The following is a 22,980-nucleotide window of genomic DNA, read 5'->3' as shown; positions in this document are numbered from 1 at the left end:
GTCCTTTAGTCTTTTACCAGAGTTGACTTTTCATCCAAGTACATCCGATTTTTATAATTTAGTCTTTCAAGAACAAAAACAAAACTGCAAAACTAAAACCAATGGCTGCAAAAGGACCAAAGCCCCACTAAAGAACGAAATAAATCACAGTCTCTGAAAATTTCAGAATAGACCTTCCCTTCTTACCTTGTGCTGGAAGATGGGAAGGGCCACATTCTGATCCTGAAACATTTCCAGGGAGAAGTGTGGGATCTTTCATGGCACATCCAGATACATCATACTGGGTGAGGGGGAAGCAGGGAAGGACCATGTGTTTCCACAGCACTGGGAAAGGATTCTGGATCACAGATCCTCTAAAAACTCCTGGGCACTTTCCCACTGGACCGTTCAACAAATGCAGGAATATTGAATTAGAAATATAACTTTATTTTTTGATATTATGAGAGAGGAAAATCCGATGTCTTTTTGACTCTGAACATCTAGACTTGGCCTTTTCCAGGAAATTGCCTGCAAAAAATTTGATGGAAGAAACTTTAATATGAGCAGGCATTCAGTTTTATCCATCCACTACTCCCCAGAGACACTGCCAAGCAGTTCAGAGGATCATGCCCATAGGATCCCATCAAGAACCTGCCTTGGTCTTGTCTTTTTCCATCCTAATCTCAACCCTAGAAGAAGTCACTTATCCATCCCAACCTCCATAATTCCAGGCAAGAGGAATCCACTTGGTTTCAGCCATAGTTGCAGCAACTTTTTGAAGGATATTTGCTCTGGGATCTTGCCTCTGATGTAATTTTTTACCCCAAGAGTTGGCACATTCTGGTTCCCAGTGCATTCAGGCAGAATAATATAGTACAGACCAAGGTAAAGGAAGTCAGACAACATTTGTTATACAGAGGCACATACTGGAAAGAGAAAAACACTGGTTCAGAGATAAGCAAATCTGTGCAGTGCCTAGAAATCAGTCATGCCATGATTAAATCATAGCTCTAATATTATGTATATTGATTTTCAAAGAAATTCAAATGGGTACCTTGGTCCTTTTGCATGCACAGTTGGAGACCTTGAAAGAATTTTGTTTTTTTCTCAGCCCTCACCACTCTTAATTGCTGCCTTTTCAGGATACTACACAAAGTCACCTTTCAAAGGTTTGACAGGTGTGTCTTATCACATCAGTTAAATCAATGCAAGTAAACTCTTGGTTAGGAAACCTGCAACCAAGTCCAGTAGCAGGACCAGCAGTTAATTCTTCCCTGCCTCTCTGGCCTCATGCTCACCTCTAACAATAAGCCCAGTAATAAACCAATTAAGCATAAAATATTTATAAAGGCAAAAACAAGAACAGAGGAAGAAGTGAAAACCAACCATCAGAAAATTGTGCTGGCATTTTGTTCTTCACAGCTGATTTTCACTAGGAGATTGCTCAGTCACCCTTACAGCACAGGCACTGCAGCATTGCATAATGCAAAGCTGGCTCTAGGGTGACTTTTAGTGCTCCCTGTCTCTGCTGGGCTCCACTCTTTCTGTGCAGCACAGGAAACAGGGCTGGGTTTGCTTTGTGGGGAATGCTGTTCAGCTGCTTAAAGGAGAATAACATCTCACCCTTTACTGCTTCCCCTGTGTAAGTCAGGAATATCCTTGACTCTCTGCTGCAGTTTGTACCATGGCTCAGCTTAGGCAGCTTTTTCAGAGTCAGGGAGAGGATGCAGAGGATGTTTTCCAGCAGACTTGAGCATCTCCTGCCCAAGTGGATAGTACATTGGGAAGGCTGCAGCTGGAGAAGAACAACCAGGACAGTGTGGTCCTGACAATGCTGTGCAGCCAGTGCCCACTTGTGACACACATGTCTGCAGTCTAGGACATCACTGCCAAATGCAAGTGTTCATGAAAAACACCAGGTATGTGCAACACAGCAGCTGGTTAAGGGTGGATAAGCCATTTGGATCTCAGGATAGAGAGCTTAACTGACTTGTAGAAAAGTTATCTACACTGTAGATATAAAGTTATGTCAAACAGTACTGACCTCTGCACTGGCATCTTTTAAAACTTCTATTAAGATGCTCTGAATTTTGGCCAGAACTTGTTTTGAAGCCAGCCTGAGGGCCAGGGAATGGAGGCTTGCATCCAGAAGCCAGGAGCTTGAAAAAGGAATTTGTTATTTTTAAGCATCATGATCATTATAGCTTTTCCCTTTGAGACATCTGTGAGAGAGATAATTTATACTGCATAACTTTCTAGTTGTTTTTGGAAATGGAGGCATCATATGTCAAAGCTGGTTTTCTGATAAGTTTCTGCTTTGGCTGACTTTTTCAAAGTTTCTGCTTCCCATTTATTGGGGTTTTTTTTGGTGTGATGAACTGAAATTTAGTTACACTTCATTCAGGAACTGAGCCCTATATTGGTTATTTATTGAAGATCAGTCACAAATATTTCTTTTCTTAGATATAAAATAAAAGCAAGAGAACTGTACAGATATATCTGCTTTCACGGATGCAATCTGAATTCCAATATGAAAAATACTACATGGCCATTCTCCACTCCCCCAGATGATTCTACAATTTTTACTTTAGGTTGTGAACAGCTGCACTGTTGTTGCCTCCCTTTCCCCACTTTTACTACTACTATGATACAGGAGGTTTTACCTAACAGAGAATTAAGTTCCTCAGAAGTACTAATGACACCAGTAATCCTTGAACATGAGCTCAAGTACCTAGCTGATTGTTTAAAAAATGGTAAAATAGGTACTACAAACCAAATTTTCTCCATTTCTTAGTTTTACAAAGCAATCTGGTCTACTCTTCATTCTGTCAAACAAAATGTGGTGAAATCCCAGAGATGGAATCTGCCTGCAAGCAAAAATAGCAATGAAAGCTACTGGCTTCTCCAGAGCATCAAGGGGAAGGTTCAGTCCAAAGCATCTAGGCTTAGTATTGCAAAAATTAAAAAGAACAACAAGACAATAACTGTAAGTTTAGATTGTGCTTTAGAGCATTGTATCAGTACCTATGGTATGATGTGATGCTGCAGCACCTTTTTTAACTTAATTCAGCAGAAATCCTCATATGGTATTTCACATTTTAATCAAAAGGTTAGAGCAATATTTTAGCTCCCTTTTTCCAACATGAGCTGGAAAACTATGAGTAGGCACAATATTCTGGCTAATCCCAGAGGGCTTTTTTTTTCTTTTTTTTCCCAATTTGTTAATGTTTTCAGGTACATGTTTCTCATCTCTGTAAGGGTGAAATAAGTAGAGTTTGAGGATAAGAGATAAAAGATCCAGGGACTAAACATAGTATGTGGTACTAATGGCTGGCAGTAGCCATGCCAGCTCAGATCAGGTATGATTTGAAGAACATAGCAAGGAGGCCTTTTCACTCTTGTCACAGTGTTGATGCTTGTTTCTTAAATTTTGGGGCAACCTCTTTCTCTCTGTGCCAAGAAACTAGGTTCCATTTTCAATATCAAGTATTAAATCCATACCTTTTCATTATTCTCTATCCATAAAGAAAAAAATAGTCTTTAAATTTTTCAGGGCACAATGACTATAATTCCCTGATCTAGCAGATGAGTTAGACCTTACTGACACCTGGGAATTTTTGCTTTAGACAGCTAAGGTGCTGAATTTCCTTTCTCTGCTGAGAATCTTTTGACATTACTAATCCCCAGCTGCAACAGTAAATACACTGAGCTTTAAAGATGCCTAAATTAGATACAAATCCACAGGGGATTTCCTATTACCTTCATAAATGTAAGTATCTCCTGCTGATTAAATGCCCTGTAATCATTCTTAGACAGTTACTCATGCAGGTTGATTGTACAGTAGGACTAAAGAAAAACACCTACTTAGCTGAATAAGATATTGTGGAAATATTTTTAAGGCAGTAAGAGGCTAGAAGAAAAGGCCAGAAGTAAAGGATAGTAGAACTACCACAATTTTAGTACTGAGAGTAAAAGAACAGCTGGGTACTTTGGAGGGGCTGTGCATCTGTCCTGTTCATGCTTCCATCATCCAAAAATATTGTGGCTTAAATTATCTCTATCTACACTCCAACCAGATATCTGTCCCTAGATAGTGGAGTATTTTGCACTATCATTCCATTTCTGAACCAGCTAAATGAATGGGAGAAATGTAATAAATTATTCCATCTAAAGTACATAGAAATAGATTGATTTGAATGGATATGTGTAAAAAATGAACATATATTTTCATGTGGAATTACTGTCACATTTTGATTTACCATCGAATTTTCCTATAAAATTTGAAATAGAATTAGTTGTCACTTAAATGCTTATAGCTCTAATGGAATTTCTCTAATTTCTCTAATTTCTGTTTCTCTTCAGGTTTAAATGGCTGTTATAGAGGCATCTAGGTGGGCTTTTTAACTATGCAAAGATAACCAAACATGACAATATTTTTGAAAATGAAGTCTACAATAAATATTTTACATACAACACCTATTGTTTATGCTTGGGTCTGGAGTCTGCATTTGATAGTGGTGTCGTTTTGTTTGTTTGTGGTTTTGTTTGTTTGTGGTTTTGTCTGATTTGGAGGTTTTTGGTCGGTTGGTTTCATTTTTATTATTTTTCTGGTTGGTTGGTTTTGATTTTTCTTAGAGTTCAAGAATTTAATGAACAAGGAAACAACACCTTTGAGGAATACTGGTGATGACACAGCTAATACTAAATACTAACACTAAAGCGAATTTAGGAGTTTAACATTTAACTTTTGCTAGAAAATAAATATTTGGGAGATGGGTGAATCAAACAGTAATGAGTCATCTTCCACATGAGTGGAGCCCAAAGTTCCACTTGACAATATTCCCAAGTTTCATTCCCTGACAGGTTCCCACTGGAACACAAAGAGTACACAAAGGACAGATGGATAAATATTACCTCAGCTCAGAATCCTTCTGTATCTTCTGCTGAGCCCACAGAATTCAGTCCCACTAAGCAGAAAGAGATAGTTCTCCCCAGGCTACTCCTAGCAGGAATCTTTGATATTGATCTCAAACACAGATATTTTTTCAGGACATTCATATGATTTTGGAATCCCCTTTAAATTCTTAGCCTGGGACAGTAAGCAGTGGGATGGTGCAGCTCAAATTGCATTTTGCTTCTTCAGCTTCTAAGTTCTCCTTGTCCTCAAGGCACCCTCAGGGTGTCATCTGTTGAGACTTTAGCTAAATATTTGTATAGATGAGGGCACTTTGTTCTTTCATGATTCATGAAAGTGTACTGGCCCATTAGCATCAGCAAGAATAAAATCCACTCTTCCTTTCATTTAAATAAATCTCTTGCATCTGTAGGACTCCATCAGTCTGACAGTCTCAACACTGATGCACCCATCTTTAAGTATGTACCAAATCAAAGCCAAAAGACACAATGTCCAGTAAACAGGGAACTCTATAATTATTTTAACTGAGGAAAAGGAAATTAAACAGAGTGAGATTACACAAGGTGTTGACATATTTAGACTTCTGTATGGCACCTAAAATTTTAGACTGCACCAAATCATTTAGGAGAATGAATGATATAAAAGAAGTATGCTTTCATTCAAAGGATGATTGGTATGTCTCTATCTATAATCATAAGGAGTAAATCACTTTAAAGGGACATTTTAAAAAATTAGATCCTTCTAGCCTTTGGAATACAACCTTAAAATAATTTTCTTATATTATTATACAACTTTTTGATATTCAAAGGCTGAGAAAATTTGAACTATAAGGAAAACACGGTTAGGGGGTATTCTTATTTGCTCAGCAAAGTGGAAATTTCAGCACCAACTGAAGAGTACTACCAAAGCCAAGAAAAAGAATGAGACTGTAGGACAAGCAGAATAACAGCTGCTAGCCTGGGAAAAAGAATTGCTCTGAAAAACACCCCAGAGGTAAATATTTAGATGAACATAATTTCCCGTGGAATTTTATGATCAAGAGATTAACATGCTAAAGTGAATGCATGCATCAACTGATGAACTGTGTGAGGACACTGAGCAGAACTCAGCTGCCTGAACAGGTGTCTAGTGCTGTATGAAGGGCTGTTCAGTACCCAAATCACAAGACCAGGGTGCAAAAATATGGCAAAGGACCCACCAGAGATAAATACCCATCTGGACTGGCAAATAGAGGTTAAGCAAGATACCATCTAAATATTCACTGGACACATACAATTAGGCAAACAAACCCTACCTCTGTTACTACTGAATTTTAGTACCAGTGTAGCTGCTACCAGGACATGGTACTGCGCTCCACTTCCAACATCTTACCATGATGGCTACAGGAAACTCAGCAAATATTTTGAGTCTTAAAGAAAAATACAACTGACCATAGGCTAGAGTTTCCATATGGGAAAGTTAAGCCTGAGAATACACAGGTTTCCAATGTAAAAGATGAAATTTTGCTAACTGCCACCCAAAGACAGATGCATTCTTAGCAAAAAATGAAATGGGATTTTTCACACAGGTGTCAAGGGTTATAGCCTAGGGGAGGACAAAGAGTTTTGTTAGTTTTTACTTATTACTGGAAAGTGGCAATTACATTTGAAGACTTCCCTAGAAGAGGAGCTCTAGTTCAAACAAAAATTAAGTTTTGGTCCTCATGATAGATGTGGATTAGGTTTTTAATCTGAGTTCATGAACTACTCCACTGTACATTACAAGCAAAGCAAACTATAGACCTGGGTTCAAGTTGATAGTGACCTTGAGAAGGGGGAGAAATGGATCAACCAGAATCTCATGATGTTCAACAAAGGGAAAAGCAAAGCCATTTGAATAGAGAGGAATAGACTCATGTACCAGCACAGGCTGGGGACCCAGCAGCAGAAAAGGAGCTTTGCAGAGGTGCTGAGGGTTCTGGTGAACAGCAAGCCAACCTGTGCCAGTAGGGCAAACAAGGCCAGCAGCTTTCTGGTCTGCATTAGGAGGTCTCATCACTGGAGAGACACAATAGTGGGGAGGTCTGGACATACTGGAGTGGGTAGAATGAGGAGCCACAATGGTATTAAAGGAATTAACACATGTGTACATGCCTGCCTGGTTTCAAGTGCTTGTCTGAACTTAAAATTGATTTGATTTAACCCTAAAGTTAGACTTTGAAAACACAGAAATGAGATCAGAGACTAGCTAAATGCTTAAGCGTGTTCCTATAATTCCTTTCAGAGAAATACATTTTATTTGAGAACTGTTTGAAAAAGAGAGCATATACAAATGAAGGGGTGAGGGGGTCACAAGCTTTTCTCAATGGGTCTGTAGTAGCAATTTTGACCTTTCTTTCATAAGTGAACTTTCAGAAGATAAAAGGAAAGAACCAGTCCTTTGAAAACTGCAACAAATGTGAAGCATTTTAGAGAGTAGAAGCTATTTTTGGACAGTCCTTTTTCTAGACTGATTGAATTATTCTCAGCACAGAACTAGATTTTCTGGTCTACATAAACAATGATTCATTGTTTTGTGATTTGCAGTTCTGTATGACTGAGTTAAATACTGTTTAGTGGCCAGTAATTGTGAAACTATACTACACACAGGTGAATTAAAGTTGAGCTTAACTCACACATGACAAGAAGAAATGTTGATAACATGACTTCTTGGGCAATTTACAGAAAATAACTACATGAATAAACACAAGCTAGCAGGAAGGAAAATGGGCAAGGAACCAGCCTGCCCACCTCATGTATCTAACTTACACCTAGCATTTTCCAGTCAGGTGTTGCAGTCTCTTCCAGTCCTTTCTTACCTGCATGTGAAGAGGGGACTGGAGGCTTCCAGAGGGATTAGGTGCCTCTGCTGAGGAGCTGAGATCTTCAGAGGTACTTACTACCCCCTTGTGCCAAAGGAACTGAAGCATTTCAGGGGGTTCCTTCCATGTGAGCTCAAAATTTCTGCCTCTGCTAAGTGGCTAACCAACATGTTTTATGGATGCTTTATCACCATGAAGTGGATCACATATTCAAAGCCTTGTTCTGTCCTACGAAATAACTTTTAAACTTTCATGTTTTGAAAATTTGACTGCAGTTGCTCATCCAGTGAAGCAGTGACTCTTGCCTTCCAAAAGTCTTTTCATCCAGTGTGAAAGTAAAGCACTCAACTACTCATGACTTCCCAAGGTGTCTCTGCTGTAACCTCCTTTAGGTACTCAGCTCATTTACACAGCCACCAGTATTGCCATCATTGCACACTGAGAGCTGGATTCAAACTGCAAAACCTTCCTGCATTATCACTGACAGGATCAGTCTCATCCCACTCACTTAAGAGAAATGTTAATTAACTGTTTGGAGATCAAACCCCCAAACCCTGGTAGTTCCAGTTACAAGTCATTCACTGTGCAGCAGAGATACATTCTCACTGTGCCTGGACACAGCTGTTTAATTTAAAATTAACTATCTGCTCAGCCAGGGGGAAGAGATTTTCATTGGTGCTTTTTGAGAAAGGGAGGAAGAACATAAAATCACTGAGATGTTTCACATGTTGGGAGGAGGAGATAACTGCATTATGAAAGAAGCAAAGTAGTCAACCCAGCTGTCCTTTCCCCATCAGCTTCAGCTTCTGTCATATAAATTAGGGATGCCCAACTGTTTGGAAAAAATAAAAATATGCAAAAAAATTTTAATTATATTTCAGATTGCCTAATTCAGAAATTTAAGGACAAAGAGTCTTTGATTTAGATTGATTTTTTTTTTTTTAATTCTGTGAATTTTCTTCAGGTTGTATCATTCTGTGGGAAGTGTATTTTTAGACCTTCATGCTGTGGGGAGTTCTCACCTGGATAAGAATGCATCTACAAATATATAAGTACTTCTCAGATTATTCTGTGGGTTGCACTTTGTATGGTGAAAGCTGTGGGAAGAGGAGAAGCCAAAGTTAAGGGAGGAAAGTGTGAAAGCAGGGAGAATTTTGAAGACACAATAATGTGTTTGATAGGTTTTTTTCACTTCCTAGTGCCCATCCCTGAGATAGTGGAAAAAGATGAACTGTGATATAGGGTTTGCTGCTGTCCTTGGTCTCTGCCTTTGGCAGAAAGTCTTGGTTTCATTGACATGGGATTGTCAACTTTCTGCAGTTTAAGGGAAGGACTCTCTATAAAAAGATTTCCAATTTGAAAAATGTCAAGGAAGTAGAAGGTGTCAAAGGTGTTAAATTGAGTGCACAGGGTTCATTATTTCAGTAATATACTATATGGAATATAAACTGAAGCTGTGAATAAATTTTATGCACACACATGGTCTTCACATACCTTATCCTCTCATAAAATGACCTTTTTTATATGAGATAATACTGGTTGCCACTATAGTTGTCATACAGTTCCACCATTTTTGTTTAAGAAAAGGCTGAAAACACTTTTTTAAAAATATATTTTACTTTTACACTCAGCAATTAGGGTGACATTATTCTACAACAACTATGAGAAAAGATTGGATGTATAATTAGGCTGTTGTCTTCTAATTTATAGTAGTCTCAAAAAAAAACTAAAGAAAAAAAAAAAAGTGACAGGTGTGGATGGTTGATGTTAACCCTGGCCAACAACTAAACATCAACCAGCAACCCACTCTCCATAGAGGGACTGGGGACATAAATAGAAAAGCAAAAGAAAAAAACCCTGAAGCCTGAGAAAAACACAGCTGAAGTGAAGCAGATGAGAAAAAAACCCCAAATGGTGCAAAAACCATTACTCACTGTCTCCTAATACTGGACTGAGGCTCAGTCAGGCTCTACCTGCTACAGCTCTTTTCCAGGGAGCAGCAGGTACCTTGGAAAATCTAGTCCCCTCCCCAGTTTTTACTGAATTTATCTCAGTTTTTATGCATCCCACGTGGTAGGAAAGTCCTTTTGGTCAGTTTGGCTCAGGTGTCCTGGCTGTGTCCCACCCCAGACTCTTGTCACAGCCCAGACTGCCACTGGCAGGGCAGAGTGACAAACAGAGAGAGCCTAGACAGAACATTGATCAGAAACAGCTAAAATATCCCTGTGTCATCAACACTGTCTTGGTCCCAAATCCAGGAGAGCACTACAGAAGCTACCAAGAGGAAATTTATCTCCATTCCAGCCACTTGTCTAAATTAATACCTGACTCACACCCACATTTCTTTAGGTTTTCAGCCACTGCTCCCCTTTCAGATATTAAAGCATTCAAAACAAGTATAAAGCCAGATTGCAGTGTAGAGTGAAAATGGGTTTAGTGTGTTTGATCACCTCAACTTGTACTGACCAGTTAAGCTCCTGTGCTACCTGTTATTTACCTAAGCTTGACTTTCTTCTGCACCACAAGGTGTTGGATGTGTTTTCATAATAACAGAAGATTACTTTTCACATTCTCCCTGCCATTCCAGTTGTCAGGCACGTTGCACAGGTCACAACTGCTGCAGCTAGAAGCTGAGCCTCCTCTGTAAAGAGGCACAGACAGCCCTCCTATTTTCAAGGTTATGCCTATGACAGAATTTAGAAGATAAATTGCAGCTCATAGACACTCTTAAACTTGCCAACTTGTGTCTTGATAACAGTGAAGCCAAGATACCAGAAGGCTAAGGACAGATTTATATATATATATATATATATATATATATATACACACACCAAGATCCCAATAAATGTTTATGCAGTCTGTACCAAACTAACTCAAGTATCTTTACAACTCCAAATATGTAAGTGTAGTCATTTTTTTGTAGAGTAGAGAATTAAAAAAAAAGCCATTCTTGTTGATGCCCTGTCATAGCTCTTCTGTGTAGGAGGCTGAAATTGTGGATTGATGTAACAGAAATAAGTTCTGTATGACTGGAAAACTTATTATCTGAGGTATATAGATAATCAAGGTGTTTGGAGTTTTATCTAGGAAAAATCCAGGGGCAGAGAGGATCTAAGAAGACACTTCCAAGATGTTGTACTCAATGGATGTTTCCAAAATCTTGAAATCAAGCAGAACAGGAATGATAGGCTATATAAAGGTGAGGTTTAACATATAAAAGAGCATGCTTACAATAGATCCTGTTCTGAAATCCAATAGCAAAGGTCCAGAGAATCCAATTAACTTTCCAGTTTTTTCAGTAATTATTTCTGATATTTTTTCCAAACAGAACAGGTGCTGCATTAGCTTGGTATGATGAGAATAATTTCATTGAGGGAAATGTAGGTTGGATATTAGGAAAAAGTTTTTTATGGAAAGAGTGGTGAAGTACTGGAATGGTCTGCCCAGGGAGGTGGTGGAGTTCATCCATCATCCCTGGTTTTAAAACCATCCCTGCAAGTGGCACTTGGTGCCATGGTCTAGTTGAGGTGTTAGGGCATGGGCTGGACTTGATGATCCTGGAGGTCTCTTCCAACCTGGTCGTTCTGTGATTTTATAGAATTCACTAAAAGACTTTTAATCCAGAGCATACAGACTAGATCATCCATCAGTAGCACAGGAAACCCACCTGCTCATTGCATATTTTGTTCTGAGGGGTGTCCATTAAACTCCACTGCTAATACAAATTTTAATTTCCACTACCCAATGTTGCTGAAAGAGTTCCAGATGTCTCTGGAAGAGTTGATCAGGCTCCCTCTGTGAGCAGTGGACATGGCAGAGCTGGTACACACCTCCAGATACATCCAGTAAAATTAACAGGGAGTCCACAGGTTAATTTGGACTACCTGCAGTAGGGTAGATGTCTTCACTGAGTGTCACATTCACATTAACATCAGTGTGCAATATAAAAAATCACATCGAAGACACAGATTTTCCCAGGCCCACCACAGCACATCAGTGGCATAAAAAGTAAAAAAACTGCTCCCCTGACCTCAGGGGATCTCAGCACACAGAACCTTGGATGTTTCTGAGGGAGAACTGGACTTCAGATGCCTGAAACAAAACCACAGAAATGTCAGTGCTAAATGCAAAATAAAATAATAATAAAAAAAGAACCTCTTGTTCTATTTTCTCCTTTTTTCTTTTTTCTTCTGCAGCTTAAGGAGACTATTTTTTGCATTTCTTGTTACAAGAGGTATTCTAATGAAGGTATCTTTCAAATCTGTTTTTTTTCTTGTCAGCTCCTTTTGGAAGGAACAACAACGTCTTCAATTCTGGCATGACTCACATCTAAATTTTAAAACATATTTTGATTTATAGACAATGAAAGAAATAGTTCTATATGCTGCAAGTTTCACAGAACTTTGTTTTTCTTAAGACAGCAGATTTGCTTGAAAAAAACCAAACAGCTGTAATTCACTGAGTATTCAAAGGATACTGTTGGCACAAACTATGACAAAAAGCCAACTCCATTATAGTCCTGCTCTACAAATCAGCTCTTTTTCTCCATGCTATACTGAAAAGAATCTGAACAGTCATCTAAATTTTGACACAAAATTTCTCTGGACATTTTGGACAAGCAAGTAGCAATTTGTGTGTATAATATACTAAATGTTTGCTGTCTATAGATAACTTTATGAGGGCTGTTTAAGATTTATGAAGCTGAAAAGCCCATCAAAGCAAATATAAGTAAGAAGTTTCTACAGCTTTCTGTGTCACTTATGCTGAAATTGTTGTGGAACTCAAGGGAGTAATTTAGCTCAGGTAAGAACCTGAAGCCTACCCTGACATTCTTTGCCTTTCTTCTCCTGCAAGACCACCCAAGTTAGAACAGGGACAGCAGCAGCTGCCAGAGTCTGTGGTTTGCTGATTGTACAGGCAGAACCCACAGAAAAAATCCTCTTCTTTCCACTGCACCACAGAAATGTGTGGTTGATGACTTTTCTGAGCTGCCTGTTTTGTCATTCAACAGTGAACTGTCCAAGGGTAAGGACACAAAAAGCATGGGTTGCCAGGCTGTATTGGCAGAACTCCCACTTGGAACAGCAGCAGAGCAGGACTCTGAGGACAAGGTTTTGAAGCTCACATCCTAGGAAAGCAGATGTGGATCACTGACTCCTCTCCTGAATTTCCCTCTAGTCTTGGTAGTATGCAACATGAAATATATGAAAATGGACCCCTTAGGTACAGTCCTTGAGACTTTGCATGCAGAATCACTGGAATCTGGAGTGATTGGATGCAGCACACAATGTCAACAGCTTACACATCATACTGCAAACATCCAGTGTTAGGTTAGGGCTTCCTCTCTAGACAGGGAGAAAAAGAGGCTTCTTCAAAACCTTCCCTCAGCCATTATAGTTGGATGGAATCTCCACACCTAGCTTACTTCTTAGCTCTCTCTAGCTAAGAAGGGAGGGTGGTTTAGATGCCTAAAATAGGGAGCCAAGTATGCTTTCTACCTACAGAAATATCAAGCAGAAAACACCTACATGGCTTCCATCTCTGTTTAGTGAAGATCCATTCTGTTCTTTGCAGCCATTTTCCATCTGTGACCCTGGCTCTTAACATTAAAGGAATTTCCTCTAAGTGCTTAGCACTAAAGCAAAATTGCAAAGAAAACTCATATATCATGTTTGAGTCACATGGAACACAAGGTATATTTTCCTCATGCTCTGCAGCTTATGTGCAATTAAAAAACAACCTGCTCCTTTTATTGGTAATATAACACAGAGCAGGGAAAATGAAGACATATTATAAAAGTTTGGAAATAAAGCATCTGTCTCAAAGCTTATCTACTTCTTTAATATATCATTTAAATACACTATTCCCTAGTCGTTGCTTAGATAATTTCATGTGAACAGCTTCAAACCTTTCTTTAATTCTAGTTGCCTTCAACAGCTTGCTGTATGGCTCTGTGCATTGTTCTAGTGAAATCCATTTCCTACATATAAGAAAAGGAGATTTGCTCTGTAGAATTCTTTTGACTTCTTACTGAACCAATTTAAATTTCATTTTTTGTCATTTGAAATAAGGAAACATTCCCTGCCTGTGAAACCAGACACATTCTGTCTTTAGGAATTTGCAGGAGGTTACACCTGAACAGTTTCAGTGGGGACTGTCAGCAAAGCATCAGGATGTGTTGAATCATTTTTGAGAATGGGATGCTGCTGCTAGGGCTCTCAGCACAATAGAACCTTTCTCATTGTGTTCCTTTGCTGTTATCAGATTTTAAGTCTAAAGAAATGGTGTTAATTCTGCAGTAAATCCTTGTGGGATCCCAAACAACCCAGAACTATTTCAAACCAGCATGCATGAGACTACTGCAGAATTAACAATGGTAATTGTACTAAAGAATCTTAAAGTTTTCAGTATGATGAACACTTTTGAATACGGTTACCCTTAGTCACAAAAAAAAAAAAAAAAAAAAATAGAAAAGTATGTTTGATTTCAGGTAACAGTAAAATAAAATTGCAATTTCCTTATATTTTAGTTTTATATTTTGCTGTCATTGCCTCCTATTTGAATCCTTAATCCTTGTTCCATATATATGTATATATATGTTTAACCATATAATTGTTTCTCTACATTGTTAAATCATTCTGTTTGCTGGAACAAAATGAGCTGTGTGCAGAACAGCAGGCATTTGTGTACATGGCTGGCATCTGTCAGCCTAGGTGTGAAATCCTCTGTGGAGTGTGGCCTTCTTTGCACAAGGGGAAGCCTCTAAGTGCCAAGATTAGGGAGTGCCAAATGAGTTACAGAATGTTTCCAGTAATGTCATTAAGGAGTGATCAGCTAAACTTTGAATTTGAACATGATCATCATATAATGTTTCACCAATCAATATTTGCAGGTTCAGGTGCCAAACTGCAATTAGAGGCTCAAGGCCAGGACTCAGGTGGCACATGGTGGCTGTGATGAGCCCTGTGCCCAGCCATGGCTATCAGCTGCCAGTCTGGGCTTTCTCAAAAAGCTGGGGGACCTGGAGGCAGAAAAGGAAAAGGTTGTTGAGTGACCAAAATCTCACAAAGTGTTTGGCTGGTGTAGTGTAGGTCTGAATTGCCAATAGTGCTTGGCAGATTTAGGGTGCCTCATGGGAGAAATGTGAGTGTGCACAGTAAAAGGAAAACAAATGCCTCTGAGGTATTTTTTTTTAGGTATTTCTGGAATGCCTTCTATTTGTATTCTACAGTTAAGAAGAACTGCAGTTGAAAAGTGAACTAATATTACAAAATGAACATCCCTGGGTTCTGCAGTATAAATATGAGCACACACCTGGACACAGCTACTGCTGGCCAAAACCTATTTTTTTTTAAGCTCAGGCTTCTAAAAACAGGGGAAATTCCAAAATTATGTAAGCATTTATTTCCTAGAAGGAGCCCTAGATTATTCTAGTAGCAAAAGACCTACAGGCAAGCGTGAAGCTGTTGGTAGGATGAAAGGAGCAATTTTCTCTGAGCAGCAAACACCTTCTCCCTCTTTCCAGCTGCCTCTGTCACTTAACCCATTCTCCTTGGTACACTGCCCTGCCACTTGCCCTGCCTGGCAGGTTAGTGGTCATGAGATAATGAGCACTAATGAGTTTCTGCAGGGAATGTTATGACTTGGCTGAGGTTAAATATTACAAGCAGCCACTTGAATAATGAATGATAAAGAACATGAAGGCAATCTGTTGTTAGCACTTTGGCCTTTGAACGTCTGAAGTTGCTTGCTATTAGTTCTGACATTTAGCAGAGGTTTAGCCCAGCCAGCAGAAATCAGCAGTAAAAGTGAAGAAAGTTGTTTCAATATGCAAGTCATTACATACTTTGAAAACGTCTGTTCTACACTGGTTTTGCAGAAATTTTTTTCCTGATAATCTCATTTAGCTAAATTGTCTGTTTTGACTATTTAAGCATATAGACTTGTGGGAGGAGCACTTCAAAATGAACTTGTCAGGGTTATTTTTGTTCTGTTCCCCTTCAGGAGCAGCTGTGATATTTTTGGATGCAGTATGGAAAATAACATAACTAACAAAAGTGAGTTGTCATGAGCAGAACCCAGTGATTTTAAAGTTTGATACAAAAATACTGTTTAGGTTGATTCAAAGTTATTTTAATATTCTCAAAGTCAGATTCTCAAAATAGTTTTGAACAAATAAAATGATATATAAGAAACTTTAAAAGAAACCATCCTGATATGTTCTGAAAAAAGTATCTCAAAAATTTTCAATGCTATTTCAATAAACTGGAGGCAGAATGGAAGAAGAAATAATAAATATTTGTTTGTCAAAGAAGGAACTGGAAAGTCATCTAAAACGTTAGGATTCATGCATGAGAAGAGAGAGGTTTTCATTTCAGTTCCTGCTTCCTTTGCTATTAAGTGTTTAACGAGAAATTTTGAAGCTGCAGCAGGAGAGAATAAAAAACTTGAACACAGAATCTCATATAGTCTAGCAATTAGGGTGTTCAATGATGAATGTATTATAAAACTAGCTTTTTGGCTTTTTAAAAGTGTTCTTAGTTAAATATTTTGCCTTTCAACACTGTTTTGATTTGATAGCTTTATTGACAAAATAGTTTGAAGTCAGTCTGGGAAAAAATATTTAGAAATTTATTTTTGAGTACCAACCAAAAGCCAATCATGGTCACAGCCATAACTTGTAAGTGTCAAGTATTCTTAACAGGAAAGGAATTATTTTCACTCCCACCAAGAAAGAGCAGAGCTAATTGTTAGAAGAAGCAGGATTTTTTTTAATCCAAGTGTCTGCCATCTAAATATATTGCTGTTTACCAGAACCAATGAAAATTTGATTTCTTTGGTTTTCTGCAAGTTCTTGTGCACAGTAAAAAAGCCAGGGGATATATTATACATTATTTACATAACTGAAATGTTTCATGCTTGCATGCACAGCACCAGAATGGATTCATTCCTTTATTACACCACTTTTAATTGTAGGCATGGCAGTGGGAGTCTGTGTGGTTGGTTGGTTGGTTTTATTAACACTGGACTTTGTGATATTGTCTTGAGGATTTTTCCTCATAACCATTCTAAATGATTAATTAATCTGAATTAATCTTTATAATTAGAATCATATTAAATTGAAATAATTTTAATTAGGCAATTTTAGACAAAAAAATTATTTCCAATGAACTTTGCTTTAATTGCATGATGTGTTTTTGGGGAGGAGTGATTAATTGATTGCCATTTATTCAGGTGAAAATATTGGTTCTATTAGCTTGGAGGATTGGTAGGGGCCTTCAAATTACTTTTGTCTCTATTCATGTTGGTCATTAAAGTCTGACTGATGTCCAGGCCTTCCTGTTGTGTTTTCTGTCTGCCTTCTCAATGTTTGTCTGTGCTATTTTTGACCTTTTTCATTCTCTGCATCTCATTTGCATGCTAATACTGAAAGAAATGTTTCTGTATGGCTTGGTGTCTCTCTTCTGTTTTACTAAAAAAAGCAGCATTTCTTATTACCCATATATTAAATATTTCATATCCATAGCTTGAATATAAGGTGGTATTTATATACTATCTCCACTTCTGAATTATCAATACATTAATTAGCTTCATATCTTACTTCTGTTGTCTCTCTGTTTTGCATGTTAGATTGAAGGAGTTAGCTTGAAGTGTTTCCATAATGCAGATATTTAAGTTTCCCTAACTTTTATCTAATACATCTACTACCATTATTATATAATATTAATTACAGCCATATTTCTTTATGGACAGAGGATTATTATTATTATTATTATTATTATTATTATTATTATTATTATTATTATTATTATTATTGCAGCACTTTCTAGTATGATCTTGGCTTGTAGTGGAAAGTAGTAATAAAAGTGCAGGAAAGGGCCAAAATGCTTGGTCCTTTGAATGTATGCCAAGGAAAATAAATTCATTATTACCTTTCTTTATCAGGTAATCTTGCTGGTACTGGGTAAGACATAGAAGGAATTGCTCCTCTGCCATGCATAAACATCTCATCTGAAAGCAACATAAATGGAATAACCTCAAATAGAGACTTATCCCAAGAACCAGAGCCCAGACGTTTAGCTCTTCTGCTTATTTCAGTGTGCTTTCCACGTGAGAGATACAGGTGAAACAGATGTCCACCTGCCTTACACAGCCTCTGCCATTCAAATGCAGACTTAGGCATTCGTTTGAAAACTCAATTTGCTGTCTGCCTGCCTAAACTGCTTCTGATGGGGAGATAACACTGCTCTTCCAAGTGGTTTAGCTTAACACTGAAAGTTGTATTGCTAACTGACCTGGTCATCAATTTACTCTTTTTACAGCTAACTGATGTTTCTGAGTAAAAACATCAAAGAAATCAGGTATCACACCTGACTCCCTGGACAAGACCAGTAAAGACACTTCTCAGTTTCCTTGTTCTCTTTAGCCACTCTGGTAGGTTGAAACAAATGACACTAATTTCTATCATCTTCCTTGTTTCTTATGGGTAAAGAACTCATTCACTTTTGTGAATACCTTTCAGATGTGTAATTCAGCTGACATCTGGCAGTCCTCACCTTCCTCAATCTAAGGTGATAAACATCTAGTAATTAAATCTGTCATTGAGGGCATAACTTTCAGACATATATTTAGACATATTTACAGTCATAATATAGAGATCCTTGATCCATGTATATATTCAACCCTCAGGGTTTCTCAGTGATTCATCAAATTGTCTCAGAATAAATATTTTAACATCCTTTCTTACATACTCTGCAACTTATAATCTGCTGTGGAACCCTCATTCATCTGAGCCCTCTTCAGCCAGGTTTCAATACTACAGTGATTCAGAAGTGTCACCTCACTTTTCCTCTCTTCCATTTCTCATTTCTAAGTCATCCACAGCCCAGAATCCCTGACACCTGCACAATGTCAATCCTTCAAGATAAGCTTTTCTTACTTGATTGCATACCTGATAGATTTTTTCATCATAATCAACTCATGTTGTTTGTTTTTAATTCTTGTTGCTATGCACTTAGATTCCTCCCTTGGGAATGGATGAATTCCAGAGATATAACTTAAACTTTTTTCTTCTTTGAACATTTTAGCCTAGTGTAGAAAGTCTTGACCCACTCCAGTGTAAGTTCTTGTGCTGATGCCAAGAACAGTCAGTAGAGTCCTCTCTGATATTTTCAAGAACTCTAACCCAATCCTGCTTTTCAGATCTTGTTTTCTTTACATCAGCTCCTGTGATAGGATTTTAATTTCAATTTTCATAATTAGGGCCTTTTCCTGGTCAAGTTCTGATTTTCTCAGCATCAGCTACCAAGCACTCCTTGGCTCTTCATTCCTCTTTATTTTGTATACTTAATGTGCTGTCTTCTCATTTTCCAACTTATCTTGTGTTCCCACCTCTTCTTTTTCTTCTCCTATGAAGCAGACCTCCAGCTCTGAGTTCTCTCTTTTCCTGTGTTTTCAGATTCTTTCTTGTTCTGGAGTTTGCCCTGTAGTTCTGCTATGGAGAACAGTTGCTGAACATAAATATGCCCAAAATTCAAGAGATTTACAGCTCAAGCATATTGTCCAGCATTACATCTTCCCTCTCTTAGACATCCTTGTCACCACCTTTGGTTATGCCACTCATTTCTCTTAATTTTACTGAGCTCCAGATGATTACTCTATAGCCAAAACCAATATATGTACTTGTATACTGCTGGCAGGAAAAGGAGAGGAAATGATATCACCGAAGGTTTAAATAAAGTAGTTAAGCAGACTTGGTCTTTTTTTTTTTTCATTACAAAGGCTTTGTCAAGCTCATGAGTTCACATTATGTTCTGGAGCCTTAAAACATTTTGAATGATTATAGCACAAATGCATAAGTCTTTAGCTTTAATTTCTAATATATATAGGGTAATTTATATTTCTTTATGGGAGAGGGGTTGAAAAGAACTCTTGTATGTATATTTTTTCCCCTGCTTTTTTTTTTATTTTATTTTTTAAATTTTTCTTTAATGCTGCAGAAAAGCTAGTATCAGGTTAAGATCTGTGCAGCTATAAACCTTTGCCACTGGCAGGAATCTAGCAGTCACAAAAAATTAGTTCTTTCTGTGAATGGTTCAAGGTTAATTTTAGCCTCCTAAACTGTCTCCTGCCAGATCTGATAAGTTTTCTGCTTTAGCTCCAGCTGTCTGGTCCCTGATGGGATTTGGCTACAAGGAGGATGGCATTATCAGCCCATTAACTATCACTAGCAGGAGAACTGTGATGCTGATGAATATTGATCACCAGTTCCACGGGGTTATCAGATGATGCTGAGTGAACCTGACGCTTGGTTGTTTCTGGGGGCAGCTTTTATTTTTTTTTACTTGCTGATGGCACTTCTCTCCCTGGTTCTGCCCGTGGAGGAGAGAGCAGCACAGCAGGGCATCTCTGCTTTTGCCATCCACAGGTTATGTCTCACTGCAGGAAGGGGTTGGAGTGAGCACTTTGCCCCCTCTCTGCCTCCCTTATCACACAGATGTGCAAAACATCTTTGTTAGTGAAGCAGGGTGGTGAGAAAGGATTCTGGATGGGCTTGCAATCACTGCAGGGATTTGTGTGGTGCTCCCTAAACTGAGGATGGTGGCTCAGCTGTGTCTAGGCTGGGTAGATGCATGTGAGGTTATTAACCTCTGGTACTCTGGCACCAACTCTGTCGGGTTATCTTAAACGAGCATCAGCTAATAGCTGCTAAAAAGGTTATTTATTACAAAGCACATCTTATTACAAAGCACATCAGTCCCAAAAGGCAAGCAGAAAAGCAATGGCAAAAACAATAGCAAAAACCCTGGCAAGAGCAAATGGCACCAAAGCAAAAGTGGTGGCAATAAGCAAATGGCTAAAAGCAAATGGCTAAAAGCACCAACTCTCCCAAATACATACTCTTATACAGGATTTTTTCCAACAAGCTAAGATGCAAGCTCAGACCACCACTCCTTACCCTATTAGAGTGTTAGTTTCTTAGCACACCAGGTTACTTATAGAACTACTCATACAACCTGTCTTGTTCTATCTGAAAAATGGAAGCAATATTCTTACTATAGCTCTCTTATGCCTAAGTACTGCCTACAGCCATGGTCCTGGAGCCTCTACTGAAAACATTAGCATGTTTTTCAACCTTCTCTAGAACTTGCACTACCACTCTGCATCTAAACCTCTGACTTACTAAAAGCTCACACTAAAACTTACTGATTTACTGCTACTTAAATGTCTACTCTATGTGTGAGCGGCTTAATATACTTTAACCCATGCACAGGCTTTAATTCAATCCCTGCACTTTGATTCCTCTCTGAAGAATTCAGGGAATCCCCCAGCTCACTGACTCCACCAGGTGCACTTCTACTGAAGTGGTGCCAGGGGAGGTTTAGGTTTGATTTTAGGAAAAGGTTCCTCCCCAGCTGGACACTGGAGCAGCTCCTCAGGGAAGTGGGGACAGCCCCAGCCTGACAGAGCTCAAGAAGGATCTGAACAATGCTCTTGGGCACTTTGTGTGATTCTTGGGGCTGTCCTGTGCAGGGCCAGGAGCTGGATATGATGATCATTATGGGTCCCTTCCAACTCTGCATATTCTATGATTCTAAAAGGTGTGGAAAGTTCACCCAACAGGAGAGCAGTGTGCAACCCTGGGAACACTTGAAATCAGAGGGTGTGCTTGGTTGTTTTGTTTTTTAGAGCAGACAGTTATGAAAAAAAAACCTGTATACTGCCAATATTTTCTTCCTGACCAGAGCAATATTTCTTAGGGTTCTGGAGGCGAAACATTACTTTGGAGTTTTTTTCTAAATCAGTTTGGAAAAAATAAATGTTTTATTACTTTTCAAGGCATAGCAGTACAAGTTCTGGGACTAGAATCCAGAACAATGCATTATTTATTAATACATAAAGTATCCTATCAACTAATAAAGCCATAATTTTATTAGAATCCATAATTTTGGATATTACTTTCCCTTTTATTTTATTACTCTAGCAGTCACAATTCATTCAAGAGATGGGAGGAGATGGGAACAAATCATAGTTAACATATTAAGAAAAAAAAAAAAAAAACAAAAAAACAAAAAACCAAATCTTTCCTAGGAGAAGCTGTGCCATGGAAAAAAGAGGGAAGAAAAAACCTAAAATAGATGGACTGAAATTTTCTCAGTCTTTTAGGTTTTTTTGTTTAATCTTGCTCTAGTATATGGTAGGAGTAGACTTTTTGTTCAAGATAACTGAATCTACTTTTAATTCTAAAGTGTTCAACAGATTTTTAAAAATCTTAGTAATAACTGCTACAATTTAGTTTGATAGTTTTAGGGAACATTAGAGTAAAGTTGTATTGTTTTCTTTTTTTCTTATGCTTCTTTAAACAAGCATCTAAGAGATATTGTCTTTGTGTACAAGAATTATTTCTAAACATGGAAAATTCTAGTAGCAATCAGCATTTCCTCAACTTTTTTCCAGATTAATCAGTAAAATGGGTATCAGTTTTAGCATGGGAACATCCACATATGAATGGTGGAGGAAAAGGAGATTATACCATCTGAAATAGAGATTATTTAAGTGTTGTGCTCTTACTTTGGAAAAAAACAATCTGAAAGCCTTTCCTAATTTAGAAAAGGAAAAAAAACGTCATGGCCTCCAGCAGATGGAAGCTTTGGAAAGCTTGCAAGCTCCAGCTGCTGCCAACTGGCTGTGACCTGTAGGCAAGTCTTCCCCAGTATCACAGCAAAATCCTGGCCTCCCCAATGCCCTGCATTTAGGGAAAGAGGGCCTGCCCATCAAAACTGTACCTCTGCTCTATCAAAACACACCACAGCCAACACTCTTCTACTTGTACCTCTGTTTCAACACATCAGCCCATTCTATAAATACTTGGGTTTCTGTGAGAAAGTGTTTTCTCAAGAGACCCAAGAACTTCAGTGTTTAAACTCAGCAGCACTAGAATGCAGAATGGTAGCTGAGAAATTGGATGGGAAAAAAAAACAAAAAGGAAAGAAAACAGTGGCATAAGGGTCTGTTGGGGTTTGTGTTTTGTTGTTGGGGTTTTTCTTTAAGTTAGAGATCAATAACACTGAGATGGTCTTGGTTACTCAGTGGAAAGCACAGAAATGTAAATTGAAATGCTCAGCCACCAGTTACAAATCTGCTCCTCTTGATGGCAGATTATTTTCATACCTATAAATTTGCAAACACTATTTAGTTGGACTTTGCAGCTCCCAGATTTTTGGCCTTTACTGGCAGAAAACCAACC

Source organism: Oenanthe melanoleuca, chromosome 1, assembly GCF_029582105.1.
Source record: "Oenanthe melanoleuca isolate GR-GAL-2019-014 chromosome 1, OMel1.0, whole genome shotgun sequence".
Classification (NCBI taxonomy): domain Eukaryota; kingdom Metazoa; phylum Chordata; class Aves; order Passeriformes; family Muscicapidae; genus Oenanthe; species Oenanthe melanoleuca.
This window is presented reverse-complemented; position numbering follows the sequence as displayed.